Source organism: Martes martes (genome assembly GCF_963455335.1).
Source record: "Martes martes genome assembly, chromosome: 4".
Classification (NCBI taxonomy): Eukaryota; Metazoa; Chordata; class Mammalia; order Carnivora; family Mustelidae; genus Martes; species Martes martes.
This window is the reverse complement of record NC_137891.1, coordinates 21,712,377-21,725,204: the sequence shown is the minus strand read 5'-3', so window position 1 is coordinate 21,725,204 and position 12,828 is coordinate 21,712,377.

Below are 12,828 nucleotides of genomic sequence, written 5' to 3'. Positions count from 1 at the left end.
TGGAATCATTCTGCATAGGTGGTTAATACTTTGGGGAGGGATCATCAGCCTCCTAAGTCAATAAAAGTAAACAGTGCCTGTGTCAAAATAATATGGAGAGGCAGAGAGACACTGGCATAGAATTCGAGCCCAAGAAGTAGAGTGATAAAGGAGGAGGACCTGAGTGCCCAGCTCCACAGCTTATGAACTATGTGACATTGCACGTGGTGTTTAACCTTCCCGAGACCCACATGGTGTTATAAGAAAGTGATGAATCTCTAACTTCTACCCCTCAAATTAATAATAAAACTATATGTTAGCTAACTTGAATTTAAATAAGATACAATAAAATAAAATAATAAAATAAAATAAAATAATTATATGGTAGGTAGAGTTCCACTTCCCAGCAAGATGGTATAACTCCTTTCCAGACAATCCTCCCACTCGTAACAACAAGAGACCCTAGAGAAGAATCCAAAGGATTTTGAAGAGTAAACAAAAGCAGGCAGATTCTGCAGGGAAGTAGAAATTTGTAGGCGCAACCAGCAATGGGGGTAAGTTTTGTGTTTTCCTGTGGTTTTTGCCCCACAGCTGGGCTGCAGCTACAGACCTCTACTGTGGCACAGGAAGCTATGAGAGAAGCACCGCCATCTTTCTGGATGGAAGAGCCAAGGGAAGAGCCTGGGCAACCACAGCTGCCCCTGGAAAGTGAGAAGGAAAGTCCCAGAAGGAAAAAGTAAAAGGAGTAAACCTCCTAGTTCTTTGTATGAAAACTTAAAAAGGTTCCGTTTGCTGTCTTAACCATATACAAGTGACAGATTTAAAACAACACAACAAAAGTGTAAAGAGTTGAACTAAGATTTATAGCACTGCCCACAGAAAATAATAAAATGTTGTAACTTATGTCATGCCTGGTTAATTGACGGTAAAAAAAAAAAAAAAAAAAAAAAGGAAACATCAACAAAATTCCTCAAAGAATATAATAGAACGCAGAGTCTATGCAACAAAATTTTCAGAATGAACATGATAGAAAATTACTTAAAATAGAAGAACCAGAAAAATAGAACCCATCCTCAATGACCTAAAATTCTACCTCAAATGTAAATATTTAAAAATGATATCAAGCAATGGACTTGAATCCAAAATATATAAAGAACTCTTTATACAGCTTGCCAGTTTACAAATGGACAAAAGATTTGACAGACGTTTCTCTGAAGAATATATACAAATGAATAATAAGCACATGGAAAAAAGTGTTCATCATCTGTCATCAAGAGAAGAAATTAAAACAATGATATACCTTTAAACACCCTTCAAAATCACTAGAATTAAAAGCACTGGCAATACCAAGTATTGGAAGCAATGTGTCCTCATAAATTGTTGGGAATGTAAATGGTACAACCACTTGGAGAACAGTTTAGCAGACTTGAAAAGTTAAACATACACCATCTATAACCCAGAGAGTCCATCATCTATAATCCTATTCCATATGAAAACATATGTCCACATAAAGGCTTGTTTATAAACGTTCATAGTAATTTGTCATTTGTAATATTCTAAAACTGGAAATAACCCAAATGTCCATCAGCAATGAATAAACAAGATATGGTATAATCCTGCAATGGAATGGTATTCAACAACCAGAAGGTACTTAATATATGGTAGTAAACTTGAAAGCCATGGAATGACTTCCAAAATCATCATATCAAAAAAAAAAGAATTCAGGCAATAAAAGTGTATATATTGTATGTTTGCATTTCTGTAAGTCTCTAAAGTATAAAAGTCTCTAAAATGTAAATTTGCCTATAATGCTAGAAACAGGTCAGTGGTCCCACGGCACAAGGAACAAAGTGACACGTGAACGGCAAGGGGCACAAACATACTTTTGGATGTGCTAGAAATGTTCAGTAGCCTGACTGCAGTCATACTTTAGGAGTATAAGTACATGTCGACAGTCACCAAACTGTATACTTTAAATATGTATCTTTTATTGTATATAAATTTTATTTTAATAAGGAGGAAAACTAAAATAATAAAGACCACTTGTTTTTTAAAAAAAGATAGGGTGTCTACTCTCAAAGATTTTTATAAACTAGATCTGGAGATGAGATATAGATGAAACAATAAAATAAAAATTAAGGCAGAATAGGACCAAAAAGTAGAGCTACAGACAGTAATTTTGAATTTAATGCTAGTCAATCTAAAATCTAATTTTTAGATGAATAAGCAGGGCCCATTTACCATTTAATGACTTTGTTCACGCAAAGTTAATCCTGAATCTGATTATTAGTACTCAAAGCACAAAGCAAGTATTAGTTGTCCAAGTTTTAATTGAAAAACATTTCAGAACTATGTCTGAAAGGGGACCTTAAAACTTCCCCAGTACTTACTCCAGAGTTCTGCCCCTGAGGGCCTTTACTTCTCAATTATCGGAACAACGATGATAGAAAGCACAGCTTCTTCTCTGGAAAAAGCATTATTGTTAATAAAAGTAAGTCTACAACTTCAACACACCCTGCATCTAAATCTTTGGGTGAAAGGGACTTTGTATTAGGTGGTCAAGTATTTACTAAATTTTCCTAACGAGTCTGGTACTATGCTAGATACTTTGGGGAAGGAGGAGATAGGAGAAAGGCTTGAGCCACTGTCCCTGCCTTCACCAGTGCAAACATTAACCCCGCACACATAAAACAATTGAGGAATAACAGATAATTTAATAATAAATTTCAAGTGTGCTTGTAGTGGTCAAACTATAAATGCAAAAGATTAGAAAAGAAATAAACAATGAGACAGATTAAGAAGTGAAGGGTCTACATCTGGACTTCAGAAAGGTATATGGGTCGGGGCACCTGGGTGGCTCAGTGGGTTAAAGCCTCTGCCTTCAGCTCAGGTCATGATCCCAGGGTCCTGGGATCGAGCCCCGCATCGGGCTCTCTACTCTGCAGGGAGCCTGCTTCCTCTTCTCTCTCTGCCTGCTTCTCTGCCTATTTGTGATCTCTGTCTGTCAAATAAATAAAATCTTAAAAAAAAAAAAAAAAAAGAAAGGTATATGGGAATGAGCAGAAATGAGGGAACTGTTTATTACCATTCATTCATCCATTCAACGGACAGTGAAAATCTACAATGTTGTAGGCGCTGCACTAAATGCTAAGAACACACTGGAGAACGAAAATGCGCATAATCCCTACCCGACATATTGCTTCCAGACTAATGGAAAGAGCCATTGTCAAATAAATAAACACACAAATAAAAGCATAATTGAAAAGTATGACTAACACTAGGAGAGAATGGAACATGAAGTGCTAAGAATAAAACAGGGATAATATTTCAGATGGGAAGGTCCAAGGAGGTGACATTTCACCTGAAACTTAATTGACGGGAAGTGGCCAGGAAATTAACGGGGTTGAGAGCGAGTAGGATGAAGTAGAGCAATCCATACAGAGAGAAGAATTGGTATGAAAACACAGAGGAGGGAAAGAACTTGGTACCTTGGAAACGCTTCCAGGACAATGTGACAATGGGCAGTGCATGGAAGAGAGGCAAGAGCTGAGAAAAGGCAGGATATAAGCAAAACAGGCAGGACCCACTGGCCATGGTCAAGATTCCAGATTTTATGTGCAAATTTGTGACCAACTGGTGTAAAAGAGCATTCCCTCTGAGCTCAAATAAATTAGTGTAGATAGACAGCACCCTAGGTTCTATATTCGGGAAAGGCAAGCTCCCTCCACTCATCCCTCCTAAAACCACTGAGCTTCTCTGTCTCTGCTTCTCTTGGGGTTCACTTCTCTAGCTCCCAACCACCCCGTACCCTTTGACTCTCACCTGATTCACACTTTACCCCTTCAAAGTCCCGAGAAAGACTACCTGACTGACTCAATTCATTACTTTCAGCCTTGTCTGGGCAGAGAGTTCTGTAAAAGGCTGTATGATTCATTGCTGGACAGCTTATGAATTGGTTGCCTTTGGGTCACACGTGCACCCCCAATCCAGTGAGCTGTGACCAGTGATTATACGGTACAGAAGCGATTCCCAGAGACTGTCACGGAAGTAGGAAGAGCAGTTTCCTTTAGGAAGGGCCGTGAGGGTGGCAAGCGCTGTGATTGATCTGCTCCCTACAGTGAGAAACAAGGCTGCTCAAGTAGAGTAGGAACAAAAAATGGGAAGCCTTGAAAACTCAAAGAAACGGAGACTTTTTAACAGCAGTGAAATCATGTGAAGAAATAAACAAAAATTGACATGATAAAAGCAGTTTCAGTGAGACAGAAAGTTTATCTTAATTTTCTGCTTCTTCTCCCATTAGACCATCCATTGAGATTTAAAGGTCATATAATATTGCCTTTCTTTTAAACTCTCAGATCAAATGTGATAAGAAATATATACAGAACTCAGAGGGATGAGGATACAACACCGGTCTTCTTATTGATGAAGCTAGAACATAGAATACGGCTTAGCTTTGCCTTCCCCTAGAATTGCCTGCCAGTCCCAGACCCAGTAGGGGCATCACCTGAGGGAGAAGACAAGGCACCGCTCTGTGGCAGGGCTAACCTAAGACAAAGGGAGAGAAAGAGAGATTTTGAGTCGAGTCTCATCACACAATCACCTCTCTGACCTTGGGAAGGTGTGAGTGAGAGGTGGGAGCTGTTGGTCATTACCAGTACATTCTGAAAATTCGGCGAGTGGCAAGTAAGTTCTTTCCCCCAACATCATCTCCCTCCTGAACATTTAGGATTCCTCATCCCTGATTTTTCTGTTTTGTCTTCTGCTAACATATGTGATGCCTTCCTCTCCCTCCTTACCATCGTTTGTTACCCCTTTCAAAAATATGCTCAAAATTCGATCTGTGTAGGATGTCCCCCCTAAGTCTTGACTTAGCAGACTTTTATTGTTTACCTCAGAATGTGTGTAAATAATTTACAACATAGGTCATTTCCACTTTATATCATCACCCTAACTCAACAAAATCAGTTATAAGATGATTCTCTCTGAAGCAATGACATTTTTTTTTCTAACAGATGGTCTACTCTGTCTTTTAGATCAGAGGTTCTCAAGAGGATGAGGTGAGAGGAAGGAGAAAATTTTGTCAGCATACAAATATATATTTATATATTGCATGAGGCTAGGGGAGGCTAAAGAAGAGGCTAAGGGAACAAGAGAGAATGGATACCATCTGAAATAGTTTTCCAGGCATCATCCCATTAGATACCAAAGCAGGAGATTTTGTGTGGCTTGGAGCAGGAGAAGTAGGGGCAATATTGGCATTTTTGAACAAACATCCAATCATTCTGATGTATTAAAAAAATCTGAAGACTACTCTTCAGGGCATTAACAAAAATGCAGAAGATATTTTCATGTAGGGCTCTATGAAAAAGTTTGGGAAAAAAAAAAAACTTCAAGAGAAGTTTTAGCGGAGTAGGAGACTGGAAATTCTGGCATTGGCTTTATTTGCTTTTTTCTGCCTCGCTTACCACCCATCTTGAAGTGTCAGTAATCACAAAGGTCTTGTAATAACTTTGATTAGCTGATTTGATGACTACAAAACCTGAAAAGGTGGAATAAAATATTTATTTCTAGCACGACGCAGGTACACCCATTCCTGGGACATGTGGTTGTGAGAATCAACCACAAACAATACGCAAATCCCTGGATAGCCTGATTCTTTTCATCTCACACTATGTTTCTTTAATTAAAGTCTCATGTTTTCATTAATGGTATTTATAGATGTCTCCCGATCCTGGCTAAGTGTTTCTGAATACTGGTCTTTGATGCCTAAATAGTCCAAAACGGTTTACCAGGGCCTACAAATTCTCCAAACTTGGGGGAGGAACCATTCTTAAATGTGAAGTTGTGATTTAATTCATGCATTTCTTAAGTATGGTATTCTAAGTGAGCATTTGTGAAGCAAAGGAAACCTTTACTAATGAACCTTCAGGGACCAGTTAGCGCAGTTTGTTAAATTGGAATACTAATTAGATGTAGGCAATAGTCTAAATCAACCTAAATGCTTGTTAGTTTGACCAATTATAGGTGCCCAATAAATGTTTGCTTAAATCCAATAATCTATGTCCAGAGGGAATATCCCTGACATGCATGGCTGAGTTAAAAAATATAGGCCATTAGTCATGAATAAATTGTGCATAAACTAGGGCATTTCAACATAGCTCCCGGAAGGCCAAGGTCAGAGCAGTAATGGTTTACGCACATCCCATTCCTCTGCGAGGTCCTGTGCAACGAAATTTCCAAATGTACCTACGTTATTCTGAAGCTTCCCATGCTTGTGCAATATAATGAAAAGTGCAAGAGTCTTAGAGGGACAAACCTGGATTATAAGGCAGTCAAAGACCACCCGGCCCTTAAAGACAAAGTAAGACTGGTACCCATGGCGCCGACTTGAGAGAAGTCTTTCTTCCATTATGTCCCACTACATCTTTCTGTAGTCTTCATTTCTCCCTTTCCTACCCCCAAATCCCACACAGCTTTCCACTCAGTATATTCTCAAATATTGACTTTTTTAGGTTCAGACTAACAGCTGTGGCCTATAGCCTTTGATTCGACCACCAAACCAACTCCACCAAACCAATCCAGAATGGTTCTCACCTTCCAGATGCCAGAAAACAGAAAGGCCAGTGTTTTCCATGACAGCATGAACAAAGCTAGCTCCAAAGCCACAATTACAATACAAGAGGCCAGGGCATGGCTGGGGATGGTAGACAGACTAGGTCAGAAGGGACTCCAGTTTGCCTTTGGGGTCTTTTAAAACAGAGGTGGTAAATCACTGTGTTAGGAGAACCTACTCTGCTGTGGTTTCAGAAAGAAACCACATGAAATGTAGGGCAAGCTCCAAATTGTCACTTCAGCGGTTAGTATCAGATTGAGTTGCATGTGACAGAAAACCCCCAAACAGGAGCTTATTGGAGCTGCAGCCATGATAACTCCATCCCAGCTAGTTGGAAGAAGGAACTGGAGGGTCTCCTTTTTCCCACAGATTTATTGAAACATAATTAGTTTACAAAAATTGCACATAATTAGTGTCTCCATTTGGTGAGTTTGGACATGTGTAAACACTCATTTTACCATCACTACAATCAAGGCAATAAACTTATCCATCACCCCCCAAAAGTTCCTTGTGTCCCTTTGGGATTTTTTGTTGGCATGGGGGGTTGGGGGACAAGGACACTTAACATAAGATCAGTCCTCTTGAGGAACCTGGGTGGCACAGTCATTAAGCGTCTGCCTTTGGCACAGGTCATGATCCCAGGGATCATGGGACAGAGTCCCGCATTGGACTCCCTGCTTAGTGGGAAGCCTGCTTCTCCCTCTCCCACTCCCTCTGCTTGTGTAGCCTCTCTCTCACTGTCTCTCTCTCTGTGTTAAATAAATAAATAAATTCTTTAAAAAAAAATCAATCCTCTTTAAAAATTTCTAGGTACACAATACCTCACTGCTAACTCTAGACATTATATTGTACAACAGATCTCTGGAACTTACCCATCTTGTATAACCCTAGCCGTTATCCATTAAACAACTCCCCATATCCCCCCTCCCCCATCCCCAGTAACCAACATTCTATTGTCTACTTCTATACATTTGACTATTCATTCTACTATACATCTGACTATTTTAGATGCTTCATATAAAAAGAATCATGCAGTATTTGACTCTCTGTGACTTATTTCACTTAGCATAATGTTTTCCAGGTCCATCACAAATGATAGGAGTCCTTGTTTATTAAAGAATGAATACATATACATACCCCACGCACACATTTTCTTTATCTATTCACCTGTTGATGGATATTTGGGTTATTTCCATATCTTGGCTATTGTGAACAATGTTGCAGTGAACATGGGAGTGTAGATATCTCTTTGAAACCCTGATATCTTTTTTTAAATAAGGTAAATATGGGGGTATCGATTTACATGTTTTAACATGTAAATAAATTGAATCAGACATTCTAATGACAAATACATAAAATAAAGTAAATGAGTGCAGTTACTCAGGTTGACTTCTGGTTAATCACTCCTGCTGTACGGGCCCAGCAGTGAGTCGCACCTCTGTAACTCCTTCCAACTATGAGATGTTGTACACTAACTAGCAATCCCAGAGACAGCTTTAAGATTTCAATCCTTTTGGGTGTATACTCAGAGGTGCTGGATAATATGGTAGTTCTCTTTTGAATTTTTTTTCTAAAGATTTTATTTATTTATTTGACAGACAGAGATCACAAGGAGGCAGAGAGGCAGACAGAGAGAGGAGGAAGCAGGTCCCCCGCTGAGCAGAGAGCCAGATGCGGGGCTCGATCCCAGGACCCTGAGATCATGACCTGAGCTGAAGGCAAAGGCTTTAACCCACTGAGCGACCCAGGTGCCCCTCTTTTGAATTTTTTGAGGAACCTCCATACTCTTCTCTATGGCAAAATTTTACATTCCCACAGTGCACAAGAGTTCCCTTTTATCCACATTCTTGCTAGGCTAGTTATCTCTTATCTTTTTGACAATAGCCATGCTAACAGGTATGAGAGATATCTCAGTGTGCTTTTGAGTTGCATTTCCCTGATGATCAGTGATGCTGAGCATCTTCTTATGTGTTGGTTAGCCATCTGTGTTTTCTTGGGAAAAAAATGTCTATTTAGATCCTCTGCCCATATTTGGATGGATTACTTGTCTTTTTGTTATTGAGTTACGTGAGTTCCTTATATATTTTGGACACTAACCCCTTACCTGATGCATGGATTGCAGAAATTTTCTCCCATCCCATAGGTTTCCTCTCCATTTTGTTGATTGTTTCTTTTGCTGTGCAGAGGCCTTCCTTCTTTTAAAGATAACTGCCCTTTGTCTCATATTACTCATGCCTTCACCCATTGGCTAGAACCTACTCAGACCTTGGCCCATTGGCTAGAACCTACAGAAGGGGCTTTGCCAACATGCAAAGAAGACAGAGATACAACTTTACTCTGGGTGGCTTGCTAAAATAGCAGAAAACCAGATGCTCTTTCACAAAAAAAGAAGGCAGAGCAAAGACCAGCTAAAAATTATGGTCTCTGCTTCACTCTCTCACTATCTATGGGACTTTGGGCAAAAAATTTACTCTGATGAATATTCTGTTCTTTAAATTACGATAATACTTCCTTTGTGTGAATTATTTTGCTTTGCTTCTCAGCAGCATGTGAGCCATGAGCTCCTTCCTGAAACCATCCATGCTTCTTGAGATTTCCAGGGCATGACACTGTCTTGATTCTCCTCCAATCTCCCTGGCTATTCTCCACTGTAGTTGCTACTGTTGCCTCCTCTCCCTCTGTCTCTTAGTGTTCCTATTGGCTCTGTCCTGGGGCAAATTCATGCCTCACTTCCCACTTTACCCATTCTCCTCATTGTTCCACATGGTGAAAGAAAGTATAACACACATTCATTGAATATTTACTAGATGCCGGGAGCTGTAAGCACTTTATACATAGAATCTCGCTTAGTCCTATCAACAACCCCAAAAGTAGAGGCCACAGTTATTCCCACGTTTTACATGGAGGTTGATGAGATTTGTCCACACTTGGATTGTGCTGGGTGTGTATTTTAGTCCAGGATATCTGTTTTTTGAGCTTACAACTACATCCTACCCATCAAAAACAAAACAAAACACCATATTCCATGTATATACTCAACTGCTTACTGACAGCTCTGCTTGGCCCCCTTGCAAGCATTTCAAACTCTAGATGGCCCAGAGTAAACTCACAGTTCCTTCAACAATGATTTATTGAGCACTTACTGTGTATCAGATGCTGCTCTGGGTACTAGATCTACCAATGTGACCTAAACAATCTCTGACTTCATGAAATTTACTGTCTAGCTGGGGAGACAAAGTGTAAAATAAGCAGCATCTGTTGTGATCAGCACTGTAAAGAAAAATGAAGCAGAGTAAGTAGATGAAGAGAGACAGAGAGGGCCATGTGGTCAGAAGAATAATTGCCCCACAAAGATGTTGACCTCACCCACTAAAGTCTAGAAGTGGCAAATATGTTTCACCATATGGGAAAAGGGATTTTGCAGATGTGATTAAGGTTAAGGACCTTTAGATGGATAGATTATCCAAGATTATGTAAATGGACCTAGTAAAATCACAGGGGCCATTAAAAGTAAAAGAGGAAGACAGAATCATGAGTCGGAGAAATGTGACAATGACAATGGAAGAAGAGTCAGGAGAGATTCAAAGTGTGAGAAGGACTCAGCCCACTATTGTTGGCTTTGAAGATGAAAGAGCCAGGGCAAGGAATGTAGCAGTCTATAGAGGTTAGAAATGGCCTTCGTTTACAAGCAGAAAATGGGGACATCAGTCATACATCCACAAAGAACTGAACTCTGACAACTTGAATGAATAAAAAACAGGTTCTCCCCCAGAGGATCCAGAAAGCAACACAGCCTTGTCAGTACCTTGATGCTAGCCTGGCAAACCTGTGCCCGCTGACCTATAGAACCAGCTAATAAATGTGTGTGTGTGTGTGTGTGTGTGTGTGTGTGTGTGTGTGTGTTTTAAGACTTTATTTATTTATTTGACAGAGAGAGCACAGAGGGAGAGGGTGTGGGAGAAAGAGACTCCCTGCTGAGCAGAGAGCCCAGTGCAGGGCTCAATCCCAGGACGCTGAGATCATGAACTGATCCAAAGATAGAAGATTAACTGACTGAGCCACCCACGCACCCAAATTTGTGTTGTTTTAAGGAACTAAATTCTGGTGATTTGTTATGGCAGCAATAGAAAACAAATGCAGGCTATTTTAAGTAGAGTGGTCAGGGAAAACCACTCTGAGCAGAGCCCTGCAGAGATACCCAGGGGGAGAGGGGAGAGCTTACTGGGCCAAAATGAATGACCGTGGAGTGAGACGACCTTAGAATATCTGAGGAACAGCAAAGAGACCAATGTGTCCAGAATAAAGGGAGAGAAGCTGGAGCTAAGATGGCAGAAGAGGCCCGGGGTCAGTACATGTGAAGCTCTGTGGGTCACAGAGATTTGGATTATGTTCTAAGCATGATGGGAAGGCACTTTGGCAGAGGAGGGACACAGGCTGACTTATACCTTTAAAAGGCTGCCTGTGGGTGTTGTAATGAGAGTGTACTGTTAGAGCAAGAGGAGAAGCAAGGACGTTCACTGAGGGAGCATTTTTTATTGCTATTCAACAATCTAAATAGGAGAAGAAGACAGCTTGGACTCAGGTGGAAGAGGAAAAGGCATGAGGAGTGATCACACAGAGGATATATGTGAAAGTTAGAGTCCACTGTATTTTCTGATGGCGAGGAAGTAGAGTGGGAAAGAGAAGTCAGAGGAGAAACTGAGCGCCTGGTGGTGCCAGCTACTGAGATGGGACTAATCACAGAAGAAAGTTGGGGGGATCATGAGCTAGCTTTTGGACATGTTGAGTTCTCGATGCTAATTAGCTGTTCAAGTCACAATGTCAGATAACTGTTAGGTACCAGCGTCTGAAGACAGGGGAAGGGAGAGAAAACTGGGAAGAAATCAGAGAGGGAGACAAACCATGAGAGACTCCTAAGTATAGGAAACAAACTGAGAGCTGCTGGAGGGGAGGTGAATGGGAAGGATGGGGTAACTGGGGTCATTAAGGAGGGCATGTGATGTGATGAGCACTGGGTGTTACACAACTGATAAATTATTGAACACTACATCTGAAACTAATGATGTACTATATATTGGCTAATTGAATTTAAATAATAAAAAAATGAAGTTCAGGGGCAATTTGGGCTAGAGGCATGTGGTACACAGAATAATGCCCTCCACCCTGAAGATGTTGATGTCCTGATCCCCAGAACCTGTGAGTATCTTATACTACATGCCAAGGGGGGATTAAAGTAGCTGACCAGCTTATTTTAAAACAAAAAGATATCCTGGATTATTTGGGTGGGTCCAATGTAATCAAAAGTGTTCTTAAGGGATGCCTGAGTGGCTCAGTCTGTTAAGCATTTGCCCTCAGCTCAGGTCATGACCTTGGAGTCCTGGGATAGAGCCCCACATCAGGCTCCCTGGTCAGAGGGGAGCCTGCTTTTTCCTCTCCCTCCGCACACCCCCCACCACGCTCTCTGTCACTCTCTTTTTCAAATAAATAAATAAAATCTTAAAAAAAAAAAAAAGGCATTCTTAAATAGGATGAGAGAGACAGAGGACTCAGAACCAGAGAAAGCATCATGATAGATTTGACTGACCAGTATTGGCTTTGAAGAACATGGAACCAACTACAACACAAGGAATGCTGGAAGCCTCTAGAAGCTGAAAAAGACAAAGAAACAAATTCCTCCTGATAGCCTCCAGAAAGGAACACAGAGCTGATAACACCTAGATTTTAGTCCCGTGAGACTCATTTCTGACTTCTGATCTTACAGAACTGTAAAATAATAAACTTTGATTTTGTTTGTTTTTAATATTTCATTTATTTTTCTTACACAGAGAGAGAGAGACCACAAGGGGAAGTAGCAGAGGGAGAGGGAGAAGCAGACTCCTTGCCGAGCAGGGAGCCAGATGTGGAACTGGACCTAGGACCTCTGGCTCACGACCTGCGTGGAAGGGAGACACTTAACTGACTGAGCCACCCAGGCACCCCGAACTTTGATGTTTCAAGTCACTAAGTTCACAGTAGGTAATTTGCTAGAGCTGCAATAGGAAACTAACATAATCATAATTTCACTGAAACATGTTTTTTTCTGCAGTGTACCCTATTGGTAAATGGCATAAACATCACCCATCTGTTCAAGGCAGAAACATGTTATCTTTAATTCCTTCCTCACTTTCACGTCCCAATCCAGCCAACATCTAGTTCTCTAGATCCTATGGATAAACATTTACTCAAAGTTACCCACT